This window comes from Bufo bufo, chromosome 7 (genome assembly GCF_905171765.1).
Source record: "Bufo bufo chromosome 7, aBufBuf1.1, whole genome shotgun sequence".
Taxonomy (NCBI): Eukaryota; Metazoa; Chordata; class Amphibia; order Anura; family Bufonidae; genus Bufo; species Bufo bufo.
Window position 1 is genome coordinate 41,861,413 of NC_053395.1, and position 20,226 is coordinate 41,881,638.

A 20,226-nucleotide genomic window follows, 5' to 3' on the forward strand; every position below is an offset into this window, starting at 1 on the left:
CTCAACTATAATAGTGATGTCACATCTTATCTGAGATAATGATCAATGTGAAGTAACAGTTAAAAAATAATAGTCATGATGATGTCATTGTGCAGGAATAATGACCAAACCTACACCTGTTTTTAGAAAAACAAGGTATTTGAAGATCTGTAAGGGCTGTTTCACACGAGCGGATGCCGTGCGTGTCATCCGCAGCGTGAAGGAGAGCCAAGCCGCGCTCTGGACAGCAGAGACACGGAGCATTAACATGATTGATAATGTTCCGTGCCTCTCTGTGACCTTTTTACTACGAAATCACAGTGAGATAAAGTTTTCACCGTGATTTTGTAGTAAAAAGGTCACAGAGAGGCAAAGAGCTTTATCTATCATGTTACTGCTCCGTGTCTCTGCTGTCCAGTGCGGGGCTTGGCTCTCCTTCACGCTGCAGATGACACGCACGGCATCCGCTCGTGTGAAACAGCCCTTACAGAGAAACAGAACCCCAACTTCTACATACTTTAGAAAATGGCAATGGCCCTTCATTTGCCAATTCTTTCATTCATCTTTTATTGTTGTATTTTTATAGGGATGCTATTTTATCCACATTTTATCTGCATATTAATACAAGACTGGAAATAACTTTTAAACCCTATTAAACCAGGCGTATTGTCTGGTAGAGTTGATACTGCTAAAATGATACCTGTCACATGAAAATTATGAATTATGCAAATGAGGACATCAGAGCACTGAGGGGTGGGGCTTAACCCCTTAATACAACTCAGCTCCTCAGCTTTCCAGTGCTGGCCCCGCACTGAAACCTCCATTTATCTTCTTTTTTTTTTTCTCAGGAGCACTACAACTGATTTCCATAAGACAAGTATAATTTTATTCAGCAGGTTCAACCCTACCCGGCAGTATGCCTGGTTTAAAAGGATTGACCCTGCTGAGAGGTGTTCTCCAAACTATAGCCAGTCCTGGATTTTCTTGTCGTTTCCAACAATTAAACTCTGAAACATAAAACTGAATTATAGTTTTTTATTACATTTTCATCCCTGTGACCTTTTCCTTTAACCCTTATGATCGATGCCACTGACAAAAATTTGTCGAAAAGAGTCATCTCCTATTATGGTCAGAAAGATCTCAAATCTGGCACTAGGGCATAAAAGTCACAACGTTGACTATAAGTCAATGGGACCAATTGAATTAAAACACCATGTAGGTGATTAATGTCGGTATGCACCCATCTATCTGACCACCCGACCTGTGATATTGGTATATAATAATTGGAATGCTTGAAATATGTGACAACCATTTACACTAAGATTTTGACAAAAGAAAAAATATGATTGTAATATAAGATTAATTTTAATGTGCACTGGATATTTGCAGGGACCGAATAAATAATTCAAGTGGCCGGGGAAAACTATGAAGGAAAACTAATCAGCTGAGTGACATATAGACCACAGCTTGTGAAAGATCATAAACACCCCCACACATAAATATAAATAGTTTAGTCCATCTCTGTTATTCCAAGTCCATCACCTGAAACGGTAAATTTATAATCATTTATAGGTCAATTTCCGAGACATTTTTTTAAAATCTCTTGAATATTTACTTTACAGGGCTCACTTCCTTGAATTACTGTAAAAGTTAATATGGTAGATTTGAAAACTGATAAAATTGTAACACCCCATAGTGGTGTTACCATTCCTGCACCTTGCTACTATGTTTCATGGCCTAACCTGTATGTCAGCTATATATTTATTTCCAGGTCCCTCAACACTGTGCATTTATAATAATGTTATGTAACTGTTCATGTAATGTACCTGGTTCACCAGCAGGTGGCAGCAAACACGACAGAGCTATAGTTAGATAGAATGGAACTCATCATTCCATTCTAACCCCCCTCTGGAGAGAAGTAGGCTAGTCCTAATTCCTGCAAGAAGGGTGGGGACCAGTTAGAGTTAGAGTATAGTTTACCCCCTGCAAGGGGAAAGGTGTGAAAGATGAAAATAGGTTCTTTTCAAATGTTAAAAAACAATTGTGAAATAATAAAAAAATAGATTAAAAAAATCAAGTGTTGCAAACTGACGACTAACATTTTCTTATCCATTTGAAAGGGTTGTCCTACTAATGGGCATCACATTGGGGACCTCCATGAGCTACAGCAAAGAACCACCTAATATCAAACTTCCGAACTGGCGGAACCAAGCAACCATGCATTACGTGGATGGCTATTCATTCGCATGGCTGCCATATAATGTTACCTTGCCTCTGCCATAACTTATCTCGACAAGACAGAGCTGTTTGTTGGGGGTTTCCAAAGCTGACTTTGGAGTTTTTTTTACTAAAAAGGAGCTGTGTTCATGAGGCATTCTCTTTAATTCAATTGAGTGTGATAAGCTGTCCTGGGCCGCAAAGTAAAATCTGGTACAGCCCCCCATTTATGATACTGGTGTCTTCTTATGTGGCAGGGAAGCATCTGCCCTTCCCTCAGGGAACATCATCTGGTTGTGTCTTTGAACCAATCTACTGTATCTATGTACCTTTGTACACTGTGCAAGGATCGTCCCATTTATGAACACTCATTCTTGATATCCTGTCAGCTCTCTGGCTTTCACCTTTTAACCCACCATTCAGGGATCTGGTTTTGACAGCAGTACACTACCTTTTGGAGTAGTCACCATGCGGTTGGTTGCTGACCCATGGGGATCAGGGACCTCGGTGCATGGCAAACTTGTAGTCAATAATAGGCCAAGTTCAGGGAGGGTAGAGTTCATGTGAATCTGTGAAACAGTCCACAGGTCAGGTCAGGTGGCATAAGATAAGTATGGTGAACAGACACAAGTCAGGCAGCAGAGAAAGACAGAATCCGTGAATCAGGCCAAGGTCAATACACAGACAAATTGATTATACCACCTTTACAGGGTCTAGCAAGCTAGAAAAACCTACTGCTCAGGCAAGGTTTGGAACAAACAGCCCAGCATATATAGGAGAGTCGATTAGCTCATTAGTCAAGCTGCTGCAATCAGAGAAAAGGGAAATTAACCATTGCAGTACTGCAGAGTGAGGCGAGGTTCAATGAATAGTATCTCTAATACAGGAAACCTGTGCCTGGGACTTCTGCCAGAAGGCTGAAACTGCAAAAGACACAGGGTGAGTTGAGAGGTGCCCATGCCCACCAAGCAGCGGCTGACAGCGGCAGCCATGAACAGCCATTGTCACAACAATGTGCATAGTGAATGGGGGATGGGATGAATGATTGTAAAAATAACTGACCCCTACCCCTTCCCCCATTAATTATGCATCTGGTCATGTGAAAGGCTCATTATTGACCAAGCATTGGCTCATGGTCTCAGACCTTTACTATGCACAAGGTTGGATGGGTCTACCAGAGAATCCTTTGTTGTCCCCAGGCTCTGATACAATCATCGGCCCTGAAGGTCCAGGAGAAAATAAAAAACATTTGGAGATGACTATGGAGCCAATTACTTGCCACTAGGCTGTATTTCTTGGATACCCCATCTGACACCGAGTTTATGCATATAGTCTATGCATCCTCTCGTTTGCTACCATATCTGAATCTCCTGGTCAAAGCATGAACTGACAGCAAGAAATGCAACGTTTGGAGGGCACATGTGCTGCCATCACTTAATGCTTGGGAGAGTCAAAGATGAGAAGACCCATTACCTGTTATATATGAGCTATCTTGTAGTTGGTTGCTGTGGTTGTCCCCTCTTATAGGAACTAGAATCTGCTTCTCTTTAGTGAACATCTTACAATATATGGCAATATACAGTAACTGGCAGGAAACTCACAGGGGACAGTAGTTTTCAGCATAGATTGGGTGGTGGCCATAGCAGAGATGACAGCACGGAATGTATGATATCAGATGTCAGGCAACAAAATATGTTGCCGTTTAGCTAGACACCATAGTCTACCAGGAATGTCCCCACCCAAATTCTCAGATGTAGTAATATAACAGTAGACAAATGTGCCGATGAAAGGATATGACGTCTACAGTGATGACTGCATCCAACAATTATCAGGCTTCATACCTAGAATCAAACACAGGTCCATTAAATAAAACTATGCTAAAATTGAGGAAAAAAGCAAAAATATAAAAATGATTATTTGATTCTCTTTAATTATATCTTATATCAGAAGAAAAACTGCTACAAGAGGACATCGTTTTAAATTAGAGGGGCAAAGGTTTATATGTAATATCAGGAAGTATTACTTTACTGAGAGAGTAGTGGATGCATGGAATAGTCTTCCTGTAGAAGTGGTAGCTGCAAATACAGTGAAGGAGTTTAAGCATGCATGGGATAGGCATAAGGCCATCCTTTATATAAGATAGGGGCAGGGGCTATTCATAGTATTTAGTATATTGGGCAGACTAAAATACAATTCAAAGAAAATATGCTTCAGGATTGTTATTAGGAATGCAAGTATTTACTAAAGCAGGCATGTCAGGAGAACACATGTGTCCTGCTTAAAGGGAACCTGTCATGAACTTTATGCTGACGTACTGAGGGCAGTATAAAGTGGTGACAGAAATACTGATTTCAGCGGTGTGTCACACATCAGCTAAAAGTAAGTGGTTGCCGAGAACCAGCATCATAATCACTGCTGCACAGGCCTTGAAAAAAGACAAATCTACCTGAGAAGAGTCATGGTTATTCATAATCTCCTGCTCTCCCCGACCATCTGCTGATGATTGGCAGTTTTCTCCTAGAGGGAAAGGGAGAAAACTATGTAGAAGACTGTCAGTCATCAGCAGGTAGGCGGGAGAGCAGGAATTAATAAATAACCATGACTCTTCGCTCGTAGATTTGACTCTTTTCAAGGCCCAGTCTACAATGATTATGATGCTGGTTCTCAGCAACCACTTACTTTTAGCTCATGTGTGACACACCGCTGAAATCAGCATTTCTGTCACTACTTTATACTTCCCTCAGTACGGTCAGCATAAAGTTGATGACAGGTTCCCTTTAAGAAAACATTTTATGGTGCTCTAGGGCCTTGGCATTTTTGGACTTTTTCGCAAGTCATTTTGCATCAAGATCTTCAGCTTTTCCCCACTCATGCCATTTTTCCGACAGTTTGAGAAAAGAAGGGTGTGGTGTGGGCAGGAAAGGTGGTGGCCCGGATGGCCCCTGTCACTCATGATTTTCTACACCAGTTTTTGTCATAGAAAATGGCTTAAATCTACTAGTTTTTTGTACGGTCTACTGGAGACTACACCAAAGTTATGTAGAGGCCTGTGACTCAGTGGCGTAACTACCGGGGCCCGGCAGCGTGTGTTTATTTTCAAGTTAGTTAAATATGATCGATTCTTGTCTTAATGTTCAGGGCCCCTTCACAGCAGCAGCGGCAGCAGACCAGGTCCCCTCGCTAATGTGATCTAATCTTACTGTCTCCTGACCTGAAGTCTTCTGATGTGTCTGGGATTCAAACCCACAACCTCCATGTACCATGTATCAGAGGCAAAGCATTTACCCACACAGCCATAAGGCCTATATTGCTACAGACTTCTACTGTTATAGCTAGCTAAGTGTACACCTAACCACACGGCCATAAGAGCTGCCTTGCTGCTGACTGAAAAAATATAAGACTTCTACTGTTATAGCAGGCTAAGTGTACATCTATACACATGACAGCTGCCGCAACACACCCAGCACTGCTATATCTGTATATGACAGCTGTCCCAGCACACTCAGCTCTGCTATATCTCTATATAGGATAGCTGCCCCAGCACACCCAGCTCTGCAACATCCAATACACATGACAGCTGCACCAGCACACTTAGCTCTACTATATCTCTATATATGACAGCTGCCCCAGCAAACCCAGCTCTGCTACATCTATACACATGACAGCTGCCAAAACACACCCAGCTCTACTACATCAATATGCATGACAGCTGCCCCAGCACACTCAGCTTTGCTATATCTCTATATATCTATCTACTGTATAGCAATACTTAGAGATATATAGATGTAGCAGAGCTGGGTGTGCTGGGGCAGCTGTCATATATAGAGATATAGTAGAGCTGAGTGTGCTGGTGCAGCTGTCATGTGTATTAGATGTAGCAAAGCTGGGTGTGCTGGGGCAGCTATCATATATAGAGATATAGCAGAGCTGAGTGTGCTAGGACAGCTGTCATATAGAGATATAGCAGTGCTGGGTGTGTTGGGGCAGCTGTCATGTGTATAGATGTACACTTAGCCTGCTATAACAGTAGAAGTCTCATATTTTTTCAGTCAGCAGCAAGGCAGCTCTTATGGCCGTGTGGTTAGGTGCTTTGCCTCTGATACAGAAGGTCGTGGGTTTGAATCCCAGCAGAAACTTTTCTGAAATACAAGCACTGACTCCATATATGGACATACAGGACGGGACACAGGAAGAGGCTGACATGGAGGTAACTTGGTAAGTATAAGTGTTTAATTTTTTTTAATACCCGACTGTTACTGCCATGGGGGGAGCGGGAGGCACTTGATACTGGCACATGGGGGGAGGGGTATAGGCACCTGATATTGGCACATGGGGGGGGAGAGAGGCACCTGATACTGGCACATGGGGGGGAGGGGTTGGCTGGCACCTGATACTGGCACATGGGGGGGAGGGGTTGGCTGGCACCTGATACTAGCACATGGGGGGGAGAGAGGCACCTGATACTGGCACATGGGGGGGAGGGGTTGGCTGGCACCTGATACTGGCACATGGGGGGGAGAGTGGCATATGATACTGGCACTTTTTTTTTGGGGGGGGGTGGCACTATGATACTGGGACATGGGGGGGAGGAGAGAGGCACTTGATACTGGCACGTGGGAGGGGGGTTTGGCACTTGATACTGGCACATGGGTGGGTTTGGCACTATGATACTGGCACATGGGGGGGAGGCACCTGATACTGGAACATGGGGGGGAGGGGTTGGCTGGCACCTGATACTGCCACATGGGGGGGGAGAGAGGCACTTGATACTGGCACGTGGGAGGGGGGGTTTGGCACTTGATACTGGCACATGGGTGGGTTTGGCACTATGATACTGGCACATGGGGGGGAGGCACTTGATACTGGCACTTTTTTGGAGAGGGAGATGGCACTATGATACTGGGACATGGGGGGGAAGAGAGGCACTTGATACTGGCACGTGGGGGGGTTGGCACTTGATACTGGCACATGGATGGGTTTGGCACTATGATACTGGCACATGGGTGGGTTTGGCACTATGATACTGGCACATGGGGGGGGAGAGGCACTTGATACTGCCACTTTTTTTGGGGGGGAGATGGCACTATTATACTGGGACATCGGGGGGGGGAAGAGAGAGGCACTTGATACTGGCACATGGGGGGTTTGGCACTATGATACTGGCACATGGGGGGTGGGAAGGAGAGAGGCACTTGATACTGGCACATGGGGGGGGGGAGATGGCACTATGATACTGGGACATGTGGGGGGGAGGAGAGGCACTTGATACTGGCACATGATGGGGGCATCTATGGGGACACTTACTCGCACATTATTGGGGGGCATTATGGGGGACACTAGGCCGGCAGCCTATCAGAGGCCGGACACTGAGGGGCATCTACTGGGGCACTATATATGGGGCATTTTATACTGGTACATTATGGGGGGCACTAGCAGGAAGGGGGGAGAGGAGCACTATGGGGGAATTTACTGGGGGCACTATATAGGGGTATTTTATACTGGGACATTATGGGGGCACTATGGAGACATTAGCTCAACTGGGGGCATTACAAGGGGGTATTTTTGCACTGTCACGTTATAAGGAGAATTATTTCTACTGGGGGGGCATTATGGTGGGCTTTATTACTCCCCCATGGTATGAGCCCCCTAGTAGCAGCACCATCCTCTCTCTGCTCTGCTATCCCTCTGCCCCTTCTCCAAATCCTTATTATGAAATCATTCTCATTAGGATAAAGCACAACATCAGCTCCGCCGAGCCCCCGGCCAAAGTGTTGAAGTGGTGTCCGAGATCCCCAAGGGCCAAGCCAAGTAATTGTAAGTTTTCATATGAAATATGTTTATGTTATACACATATAGCATACACTGTACCCCACAATATACAGTATACCTCTACACTGTGCCTCACAATATACAGTATACCGCTACACTGTGCCAAAGGAGTGGGGGTTTACACAGGAGGAGGGAGATGCGAAGCGCGCTAGGGGGGCCCTTACAAATATTTGCTGTGGGGCCCAGTCACTTCTAGTTACGCCCCTGCTGTGACTCCACATGACTTTGGCGCTTCCTCCAGCAGTGTCGAGATAATTAAGACCGGCATGTGAATCGCCGGTCTTAATAAGTGAGCCCCAATGTTTCTTTCATATTCTGTGTATTTGCTCTGTTTCTTTCTTCATTGCTGGCTACTTGATAGTTTTTAGCTCTGCTCCCTTACTACAGGGAACTATGTATGTTTTTTTTTTTAAGTTACAGTAGATCTTGTTAGAGGCCCATGCTTGTTTGTCCTTTCCCCAATGCTTTATCAAGCAGTTTTCCTCCTCTGTATAAGCACAGACATTGCACTCAAAGACTAGCATTTGGTTTATTAAACAGCATGGAGTTCAAGGTGACAATGCTTCTCTACGCTTCTAGCTTCACCACCATCCTCTAGTCTAGATTGTGACTCATTGCAGTATACTTTTGCCAATGGAGGACACCTCAGTGTTCCAAAAAGTGCATCTATTAGAGTTAGGCCTCATGCACACAACCGTATGTATTTTGCGGTCCACAAAAAATGGATCCGCAACAAATATGGATGACATCCGTGTGCATTCCGTATTTTGCGGAACGGAACAGCTGGCCCCTAATAGAACAGTACTATCCTTGTCCGTAATGCGGACAATAATAGGACATGTTCTATCTTGTTGCGGAACGGAAATAGGGACATACGGAAATGGAAAGCACACGGAGTAACTTCCGTTTTTTTTGCGGACCTATTGAAATGGATAGTTCCGTATACGGTCCGCAAAAAAACGGAACAGACACGGAAAGAAAATACGTTCATGTGCATGAGGTCTTAACTTTTTTTTACTCTTTCTCATCATAATATCTTTAAATAAAACATGGCCTATAGCTTCATAAATGATGGAGAGGCCTACAGCGGAGATAAAACTCATACATTAAGATTATGAGTTCATTTTCAGGTTAAGAGCACAAAAAAAAATTTGAAGCACTCAAATTCAATTATTATTTGGGAAGGAGTCGAGGCATTGCACACTGTCATTTCAGAGAAAAAAGCAACTCTGTGATCTGAACTTCTGATACAGCAGAGACTGTGCATTTATAATTCATCTGCTGATGAATATAATTCATATTCTGCATAGGGCGCCTGTGACCCGTTCATCTGGATGCCCTGAATATTAATTCTGGATAGTGGATATTCTGGAAGTGTAAGGTGATCCTATTACAAGACAGAGCTCATGTTTTGTCACTAAATGGCAGATAATGCTCACACTTTAGAGAAGACCCTGTGCCTTCTTCTTTCTGAATATCTAATACACTGTATGCCGGCATATGAAGCCTACAGTTGATTCAGATACTGTTGAGATACAGGATTGGCATCAGAATGAGGGAAACCTGGGCAGATACCAAAGCTTAATGAGTTTGAATATCATCTAGGTGGGTAAACAAGAGGACCACTGTGATTCTGACACCCAATGACCCGAATGAACCTACAGTTACCCTGCAAAGTCTATATTGCAACGGTACTATGGTCTCTGCCACCCTAAGTAGCCAACTGTGCCACCCTAAGTATCCAAAGTGTTTCTGACCTCAGATATGCATTGTTTACTTGGGGCTTCTGTGGACGTTTAACTACATTATCAATACATTTTGGATCTTCATTCTATATGAGAGGTGGGTCAAGCTTTCCTTTTTGTTGGTCTCTACACACATCTGCCACTCTTCTAACCAGCTCCCTGGTTCTCCAGCAATCTAGTCCCATCTCCTTCCCTCTTTTGCTGTCCTGCAGGTCCTTCTGCTGGAGCTCTTTGGTGGCACTTCTTCTCTCTTCTTAAATGGGCATTCTCTCCCTTTGGCTCTTAAACAGCCAGCAAGCATGCACATTGATACTCCCCAGCCAATGGCTGGTCACCAAGAGGTACGGTACTTAAGGCACCTTCTATTGTGGGAAGGTGCCTGAGCAATAGATTCATGTTCTCTAGTTGTCTACAAAGGTGTGCTGTTATACATTTGTCTGTCTGTGAACTGACATCCATCTGTTTACTTCATTTGAACATTCGCTCCCTGACCTGACCTCAGCCTGATCCCTGTCCTGACCCTGACTGCCTGCTCTGACCTGGAACTGTATATTGGATTGCACAAACGCTTTCTGTCCTGACCTTGGCCTGGCCCTGGCTATGGCTTTGCTTGATCTCTCAGTGTTCCAAGCTCTTGTCTCTTGACCTCTGTGAGTCAACAATTCCTTGAACAAAACCTACTCCAAGACGTAGCAGCCTGGTGGTTCATCTGCTGGGGAGTTCAGATCCCTGTATAGGGGTTAAAGAGTAAAGATCATGGAGAAGCAGAACAATGTCTTTTAAGAGTAACCCCAAACAAATAACACAGAGCAAAGAACAAGCAATCTTCCTGTGAATTTTCTTTCATGTACTAGCGCTTATCAGACAAAATTTTAAACGGGTTGTCCAGGCTGCAGATATTGATGCCTTATCCTCAGGGTAGGTCATTACTATCAAATCAGTGGGGGTCTAAAAGTTTGACACCAGCACCCCTACTAATCAACTGTATTAGACAGCCATGGCTTCTGAAACTATGCAATGTAGGGAGCAGAAGGCTTTTTACACTGTGTAATTCTTGTTGCCGATGTACTGCAGCTCAGCTCCCATTGTCTTGAATAGGAACTGAATCACAGTACCCTGGCATGGCCACTGTTTCTTCCAGCTCTGTATAGATCCACCAACCTAATAATGACCCAACCTGAGGATAGGTCATCAATATCTAAGTCCTGGACAACCCCTTTAAATGTGGATGACTTCTCTCGGGATGGTGATAATTTCTTCTCAATTGAATAAAACAATCGTTCTTGTTAAATTTCACCTGAGTATTTCATCATTTTGGTTGTTCTTGTCAATTTTAGACTAATGTGTATGTCCACCTTTATGGATTACTACACAGAAAGTATACTGGTACGGACCACAAAAGACAACAAACAAGGAATATTTTGAGTAAACTAGGAAAGGTATATACATATAATATGCTCTTCCTAAAGGGCAATTTAACCTGAGCACAAAGGCATAAAAGACACTGTGACACAAAAGGATAAACATTAGTGATGAGCGAGCATGCTCGGCTGAATACCGGTTCGACTTGAGCATCGCTATGCTCGGCACATGGCGGTACTCGGCCGAGTACCGCATGTGCTCGGGCGCCATGCTCGAGTCTCCCCTTCGCATGATTCGCTTGCTGGAACGCGTCATCGGTTGCTATATAGCACCCGATGACACGTGTTCGGATCAGTCATAGTCAGGGAGAGCAGAGGGTAGGAAGGGAAAGGCAGTGTAGGGAGTTAACTTCTCAGTTATTATTCACAGAAAGCTTTTCAAAGACCCAAAAGTCCTTTTAAGGACTACTGTGTTTGTGTGTGTTTTAGAGCAGCAATATATTTTTACCTGCGCTAAATAGATCAGTCTCAGGGACATCCGTGCTGAGGAAGGGACCGATAGTGCAGGGAGAGGAATTTGCTGTTTTTACTACCAAAAGCTTTTCAAAGACCCCAAAGTCCTTTTAAGGACTACTTTGTGTGTGTTTGACAGCAGCAAGATATTTTTCTTTAATACCTATTAGTGACATATACTGTACATAATCCGCAGACTGTGCCTTTTTGTGTAAATTCTAAAAATCAGCGCCACATTTATTGTCTATAGTGTGCGTTTAATACACGTCTGTGACATATACAGTACTCCATCCGAAAACTGTTTCTTTAGCGCAAATTTAAATAATCAGGGGTCAGTCCTCGTCTACTGTCTCTGTAGAGTGTGCATGTAATACAAATCCATGACATATAAACTCCAAATACTGAGTTTGTATTGCAAATTCCAAAAATCTGGGCCTAATCTACGGTCCATGGTGTGTGGCTTTCTGTGACGAATACAGTACTCCCTCCGAAAACTGTTTCTTTAGAGCAAATTCCAAAAATCTGGGCCTAATATAGTGTCCATAGTGTGTGGCTTTCTGTGACATATACAGTACTCCATCAGAAAACTGTTTCTTTAGGGCAAATTTAACTACCGTAATCTGGGCCTAATCTAGTGTCCATATTCTGTGGGTTTCTGTGACATATACTGCATCCGAAAACTGAGTTTGTATTGCAAATTCCAAAAATCTGGGCCTAATATTGTGTCCATAGTGTGTGGCTTTCTGTGACATATACAGTACGCCATCCGAAAACTGTTTCTTTAGGGCAAATTTAACTAATCTGGGCCTAATATAGTGTCCATATTCTGTGTTTCTGTGACATACACTCACCTAAAGAATTATTAGGAACACCTGTTCTATTTCTCATTAATGCAATTATCTAGTCAACCAATCACATGACAGTTGCTTCAATGCATTTTGGGGGGTGGTCCTGGTCAAGACAATCTCCTGAACTCCAAACTGAATGTCAGAATGGGAAAGAAAGGTGATTTAAGCAATTTTGATCGTGGCATGGTTGTTGGTGCCAGGCGAGCCGGTCTGAGTATTTCACAATCTGCTCAGTTACTGGGATTTTCACGCACAACCATTTCTAGGGTTTACAAAGAATGGTGTGAAAAGGGAAAAACATCCAGTATGCGGCAGTCCTGTGGGCAAAAATGCCTTGTGGATGCTGGAGGTCAGAGGAGAATGGGCCGACTGATTCAAGCTGATAGAAGAGCAACGTTGACTGAAATAACCACTCGCTACAACCGAGGTATGAAGCAAAGCATTTGTGAAGCCACAACACGCACAACCTTGAGGCGGATGGGCTACAACAGCAGAAGACCCCACCGGGTACCACTCATCTCCACTACAAATAGGAAAAAGAGGCTACAATTTGCACGAGCTCACCAAAATTGGACTGTTGAAGACTGGAAAAATGTTGCCTGGTCTGATGAGTCTCGATTTCTGTTGAGACATTCAAATGGTAGAGTCCGAATTTGGCGTAAACAGAATGAGAACATGTATCCATCCTCTGATGGCTACTTCCAGCAGGATAATGCACCATGTCACAAAGCTTGAATCATTTCAAATTGGTTTCTTGAACATGACAATGAGTTCACTGTACTAAAATGGCCCCCACAGTCACCAGATCTCAACCCAATAGAGCATCTTTGGGATGTGGTGGAACGGGAGCTTCGTGCCCTGGATGTGCATCCCTCAAATCTCCATCAACTGCAAGATGCTATCCTATCAATATGGGCCAACATGTCTAAAGAATGCTATCAGCACCTTGTGGAATCAATGCCACGTAGAATTAAGGCAGTTCTGAAGGCAAAAGGGGGTCCAACACCGTATTAGTATGGTGTTCCTAATAATTCTTTAGGTGAGTGTATACTGTCCTGCATCCGAAAACTGAGTTTGTATTGCAAATTCCAAAAATCTGGCCCTAATCTAGTGTCCATAGTGTGTTGTTTTATGTGACATATACAGTACTCCATCCGAAAACAGTTTCTTTAGGGCAAATTTAACTAATCTGGACCTAATATAGTGTCCATATTTTGTGGGTTTCTGTGACATATACTGTCCTGCATCCGAAAACTGAGTTTGTTTTGCAAATTCCAATAATCTGGGCCTAATCTACGGTCCATAGTGTGCGGCTTTCTGTGACATATACAGTACGCCATCCGAAAACTGTTTCTTTAGGGCAAATTTAACTAATATGGGCCTAATATAGTGTCCATATTCTGTGTGTTTCTGTGACATATACTGTCCTGCATCCAAAAACTGAGTTTTTATTGCAAATTCCAATAATCTGGGCCTAATCTACGATCCATAGTGTGTGGCTTTCTGTGACATATACAGTACGCCATCCGAAAACTGTTTCTTTAAAGCAAATTTAACTAATCTGGGCCTAATCTAGTGTCCATATTATGTGGGTTTCTGTGACATATACTGTCCTGCATCCGCAAACTGTGTCTTTAGCGGACTGTGAAACGATCTGCGCCACATCTAGTGACAAAACCATTAATATGAAGAAGGCGAGCACTAAGGGACAGGGAAGTGGGCGTGATGCTGATGGTGCACGCAGAGGCCGTGAACCTGTGCGCAATGAAACTATGCCTGCTGCCAGTGCACCAGAAAAAAAAATAAACATCCACCGTACCCAGCTTCATGTCCAACTTAGCTGGGCGGCGCAGGACAACACTGTCCAAGTCGGACCAGTGCGATCAGTTGGTCGGTTGGATTGCTGAAGAAAATGCTTCCAGTCGGTTAAGCACCACCCTCTCTTCCACCAAGTCCAGTCTCTGTAGCCAAGAGTCTGGTCAACCGAATCCTCTCTTTGATCATCCTTCCTCCCACCATGGAGAGGCTTGCCAAACGAGTGATCCCACACTCGGATATTCCGAGGAGCTCTATCCAGCACCACTATTACATTTGGCCCTCGCGTCCAGCGAGCTTGAAGAGGGACCTAAGATATTGTGCCCTGATTCCCAACCTCTTGAGCCTTCACAGTCTCAAGAAGATGACGGTGGTGAATGGCACAGCATGTGTCCCAGAACATCACCCGTGCCCTGACGAACGCAGTTACTGGCAAGGTTCACTTAACCACGGACACATGGACAAGTGCTGGTGGCCAGGGACGCTACATTTCCCTGCCCGCACACTGGGTGAATGTTCTGGAGGCCGGGAGTGAGTAGTACCCTGGGATGGCACAGGTGCTACCCACGCCCAGGATTTCGGGCCCTACATCCATCAGGGTCTCCGCCAGCAGCTATGTTACTGGCTCCAACCCCCACTTCTACTCCTCTGCCGCCCCCTCCTCCAGTTCCACCTCCAGCAGCAGTCAGCCATCAGTCGCTAGCTTGAAGCAGTGTAGCACTGCAATGGGGAAGCGTCAACAGGCCGTGCTGAAGTTGATCTGCTTAGGGGACAAACAGCACACCGCCGCAAAGCTATGGCAGGGTATAAAGGACCAGACCGAGCTGTGTTGCTACTCAACCTACAACCAGACATGGTTGTGTCTGACAATGGCTGTAACTTGGTGGCGGCTTTGGAGATCGGCAACCTGACACACATCCCATGCTTAGCCCATGTCTTAAACTTAGTGGTTCAGCGGTTTATCAAAACCTACCCAAATTTGCCTGAGCTACTAGTGAAGGCGCACCGCGTGTGTGCCCATTTCTGCAAGTCGTCCACAGCTTCAGCCGGTCTGTCAACGCTCCAGCAGTGCTTGCGGCTTCCAGCTCATTGACTGTTGTGCGACGTGAGCACGCGCTGGAACTCTACATTCTACATGTTGGCCAGGCTTTGTGAGCAGCAGAGGGCAGTAGTGGAACACCAGCTGCAACATGGTCGTCCCCTTTCGAGTCAACTGCCACTACTCACAAGCGAGGAGTGGGCATTGATGTCAGACCTCTGTGAGATTTTAAAAAACTTTGATGAATTCACACAGATGGTTAGTGGCGATAACACTATTATCAGCGCAACCATCTCACTGCTGTGTCACCCTCAGTTCGTCTTCTCAGCGCGAATTGGACCCTTAGGAGGAGGAGCTGGACACAGTTGCCTCTGCTACAGAGGGTAGTACCCATCAAACTTTATTTACATCTGTTCAGCATGGATGGGTAGAAGAGGAGGAGGAGGATGAGGAGATGAAGAGTCATCCTGATGTGGACATCGACGTCTTGCCAGTAGGCACTCGCATATAATGTTTTAGAGCGTCAGCTCACCAGCAGGCCCTCGCCCCTAATGTTTTAGAGGGTCCTCTCAGCAGTAGGCCCTCGCATATAATGTTTTACAGGGTCAGCTCAACTGCAGGCCCTTGCATGTAATGTTTTACAGGGTCAGCTCACCTGCAGGCCCTCGCATATGTTTTACAGGGTCAGCTCAACTGCAGGCCCTCGCATATAATGTTTACAGGGTCAGGTCACCTGCAGGCCCTCACCTAAAATCGTTTACAGGGTCAGCTCACCAGCAGGCCCTTGCATATACAGGGAGTGCAGAATTATTAGGCAAGTTGTATTTTTGAGGATTAATTTTATTATTGAACAACAACCATGTTCTCAATGAACCCAAAAAACTCATTAATATCAAAGCTGAATATTTTTGGAAGTAGTTTTTAGTTTGTTTTTAGTTTTAGCTATTTTAGGGGGATATCGGTGACTATTACTGTGCATAATTATTAGGCAACTTAACAAAAAACAAATATATACCCATTTCAATTATTTATTTTTACCAGTGAAACCAATATAACATCTCAACATTCACAAATATACATTTCTGACATTCAAAAACAAAACAAAAACAAATCAGTGACCAATATAGCCACCTTTCTTTGCAAGGACACTCAAAAGCCTGCCATCCATGGATTCTGTCAGTGTTTTGATCTGTTCACCATCAACATTGCGTGCAGCAGCAACCACAGCCTCCCAGACACTGTTCAGAGAGGTGTACTGTTTTCCCTCCTTGTAAATCTCACATTTGATGATGGACCACAGGTTCTCAATGGGGTTCAGATCAGGTGAACAAGGAGGCCATGTCATTAGATTTTCTTCTTTTATACCCTTTCTTGCCAGCCACGCTGTGGAGTACTTGGACGCGTGTGATGGAGCATTGTCCTGCATGAAAATCATGTTTTTCTTGAAGGATGCAGACTTCTTCCTGTACCACTGCTTGAAGAAGGTGTCTTCCAGAAACTGGCAGTAGGACTGGGAGTTGAGCTTGACTCCATCCTCAACCCGAAAAGGCCCCACAAGCTCATCTTTGATGATACCAGCCCAAACCAGTACTCCACCTCCACCTTGCTGGCGTCTGAGTCGGACTGGAGCTCTCTGCCCTTTACCAATCCAGCCACGGGCCCATCCATCTGGCCCATCAAGACTCACTCTCATTTCATCAGTCCATAAAACCTTAGAAAAATCAGTCTTGAGATATTTCTTGGCCCAGTCTTGACGTTTCAGCTTGTGTGTCTTGTTCAGTGGTGGTCGTCTTTCAGCCTTTCTTACCTTGGCCATGTCTCTGAGTATTGCACACCTTGTGCTTTTGGGCACTCCAGTGATGTTGCAGCTCTGAAATATGGCCAAACTGGTGGCAAGTGGCATCTTGGCAGCTGCACGCTTGACTTTTCTCAGTTCATGGGCAGTTATTTTGCGCCTTGGTTTTTCCACACACTTCTTGCGACCCTGTTGACTATTTTGAATGAAACGCTTGATTGTTCGATGATTACGCTTCAGAAGCTTTGCAATTTTAAGAGTGCTGCATCCCTCTGGAAGATATCTCACTATTTTTGACTTTTCTGAGCCTGTCAAGTCCTTCTTTTGACCCATTTTGCCAAAGGAAAGGAAGTTGCCTAATAATTATGCACACCTAATATAGGGTGTTGATGTCATTAGACCACACCCCTCCTCATTACAGAGATGCACATCACCTAATATGCTTAATTGGTAGTAGGCTTTCGAGCCTATACAGCTTGGAGTAAGACAACATGCATAAAGAGGATGATGTGGTCAAAATACTCATTTGCCTAATAATTCTGCACTCCCTGTAATGTTTTACAGGGTCAGCTCACCTGCAGGCCCTCACCTACAATCTTTTACAGGGTCAGCTCACCTTCTGATGACGACAGCGAAGTCTTGCCTGTTGGAACTCTGGCACACATGGCTGACTTCATGTTAGGCTGCCTTTCCAGTGACCCTCGCGTTATACGCATTTTAGATAACACGGATTACTGGGTGTTCACCCTTCTTGACCCCTGCTACAAAGAGAACTTCTCATCTCTCATTACTCTGGTGGAGAGGACGAGTAAAACACAGAAGGTACTTGTTGAGAGATTGCTAAAAAAAAATCCATCTGACAACGCTGGCGGCAGAGTCCGTACTTCCTTAGGCAACCGAGGAAGGGAGACAAGGGGAACACACAGCAGTTACAACAAAGGCAGGGCAACACTCTCCAAGGCATGGGACACTTTCATGACACCCCGCCAGCAACAACACCCTGAAGCGCGGCCTAGTGGTACAAGGAGGGAAAAGTTTTGGAAGATGGTGAAGGAATACATAGCAGACCGTGTCAGTGTCCTCAATGATCCCTCAGTGCCTTACAACTACTGGGTGTCCAAGCTGGACACGTGGCACGAACTTGCGCTCAACGCTTTGGAGGTGCTGGCCTGCCCTGCCGCCAGCATTTTGTCTGAGCGGGTATTTAGTGCTGCTGGTGGCATTATAACAGATAAGCGTATCCGCCTGTCAACTAAAAATGCTGACAGGTTGACTCTTATAAAAATGAACAAGGCCTGGATTGACCATGACTTCTCGACTCCACCAGAGGAAAGCTGATGAACATAAAGGCACTTTACATGTGTTGTTTTTAATGTACTGAATACACTGTGTTCCCATGCACCCCTTCCACCACAAACAAGGGCATATGATTGAATCTTCCTTTTCTCCTCCTCCTCCTCCCTTTCCGTCATATCAACATGCATTTCTTATTCGTCACATATAATGCCCTCGCATATATGGCCTTCGAATATAATTTTTTAGAGGGTCCGCTTATCAGCAGGCCCTTACATCTAATTTTTTAGAGGGTCTGCTCACCAGCAGGCCCTCACATCAAATTTTTTACAGGGTCCGCTCACCTGCAGGCCCACAACTCAAATCTTTTACAGGGTCAGCTTCCCTGCAGGCCCAATCCTAAAATCTTTCACAGGGTCAGCTCAACTGCAGGCCCGCAACTCAATGTGAATGAGGCCCTCCTTTATGTGATATACAGGTTGTATCAGAGTGCCTCTTCCTTGTAATTTCTGGCAGCACTTGCATTTTATATACTAGTAAATATACAGGAAAGAATGTTTCAATCAATTTTTCCTATAAAATCGATTTTTTACTTTGGTTTTATAAAGTAAAACCTTAATTAGATTGTGTGCATGGTGATCACTTTAAGGCCTTTTAAGCAGCAACAGCAGCAGCATAGTGATAAAAATGAGTGGCAAGGTGACATGGTGTGGAGATTGCAGCATGAGGAGGCCACATAGTGGCCTCTGGATAAAAGACTAAGGCCACAGATTGTTTAGAAAGATGCAAATGGAAAGAATCTGTGGAGCTGTATCACGGTCACCTGCAAATTAATGCAGACCAGAGCCATAGCTATAGGGGAAGCAGGGGAAGCTGCAGCTTTGAGGCCCTGACCCAGAAGGTGTCCATCTAGGAGGGAGAGGACTAAAGGATTTGGTCAGGGCCCCCTCAACAGTATTACACAATGAAATGATATACAGTGACAGTATAGACAGTGTATAAAAAGGATGGAACAGCTGCCGGCCCCAGTCTGAGAGAGCGATCTTTACTAGCCACAGGAATGGGGGCAGCATGAAAGAAAGGGGTCGCTAAAAAATTATTGTGGGATGGAGCCCAATTCAAAAATTCGCTATGGGGCCCAGTTATATATAGCTACGCCACTGATGCAGCCCACAAAAGCAAGTTGGGTTTATCGATTACAAAACCATAATTAAATTGTGGGCCTGGTGATCACTTTAAGCCCTTTTAAGCTTCATCAGCAGCAGCATAGTGATAAAATTGAGTGGCAAGGTGACATGGTGTGGAGATGGCAGCATGAGGAGGCCACATAGTGGCACAATGACAGAGTCTGGATAAAAGACTGAGGCCACAGTTTGTTGAGAAAGATGCAGGTGTAAACAAATCTGTAGAGCTGTATCACGGTCACCCGCAGATTAATGCAGCCATTCAAGTTGGGTTTGTCGGTTCCACCTCAGCTCACCAGTAGGCCCGAACTCGAATCTTTTACTGGGCCAGCTCACATGCAGGCCCACGACTCAAATCTTTTACAGGGTCAGTTCACATACAGGCCCTCGCATAGAACTTTTTAGAGGGTCAGCTCAGCTGCAGGCCCTTGCATATAATGTTTTACAGGGTCAGCTCACCAGCAGGCCCGAACCTAAAATCTTTTACAGGGTCAGCTCACCTGCAGGCCCGCAACTCATGCTGCTTTGCTTTGAAGTAGTAGCCGTAGCCGTTTATCAGGTTCCCTCTCCGAAATCCAACAATGATTCCCCGTTACTAGTGGTCACCA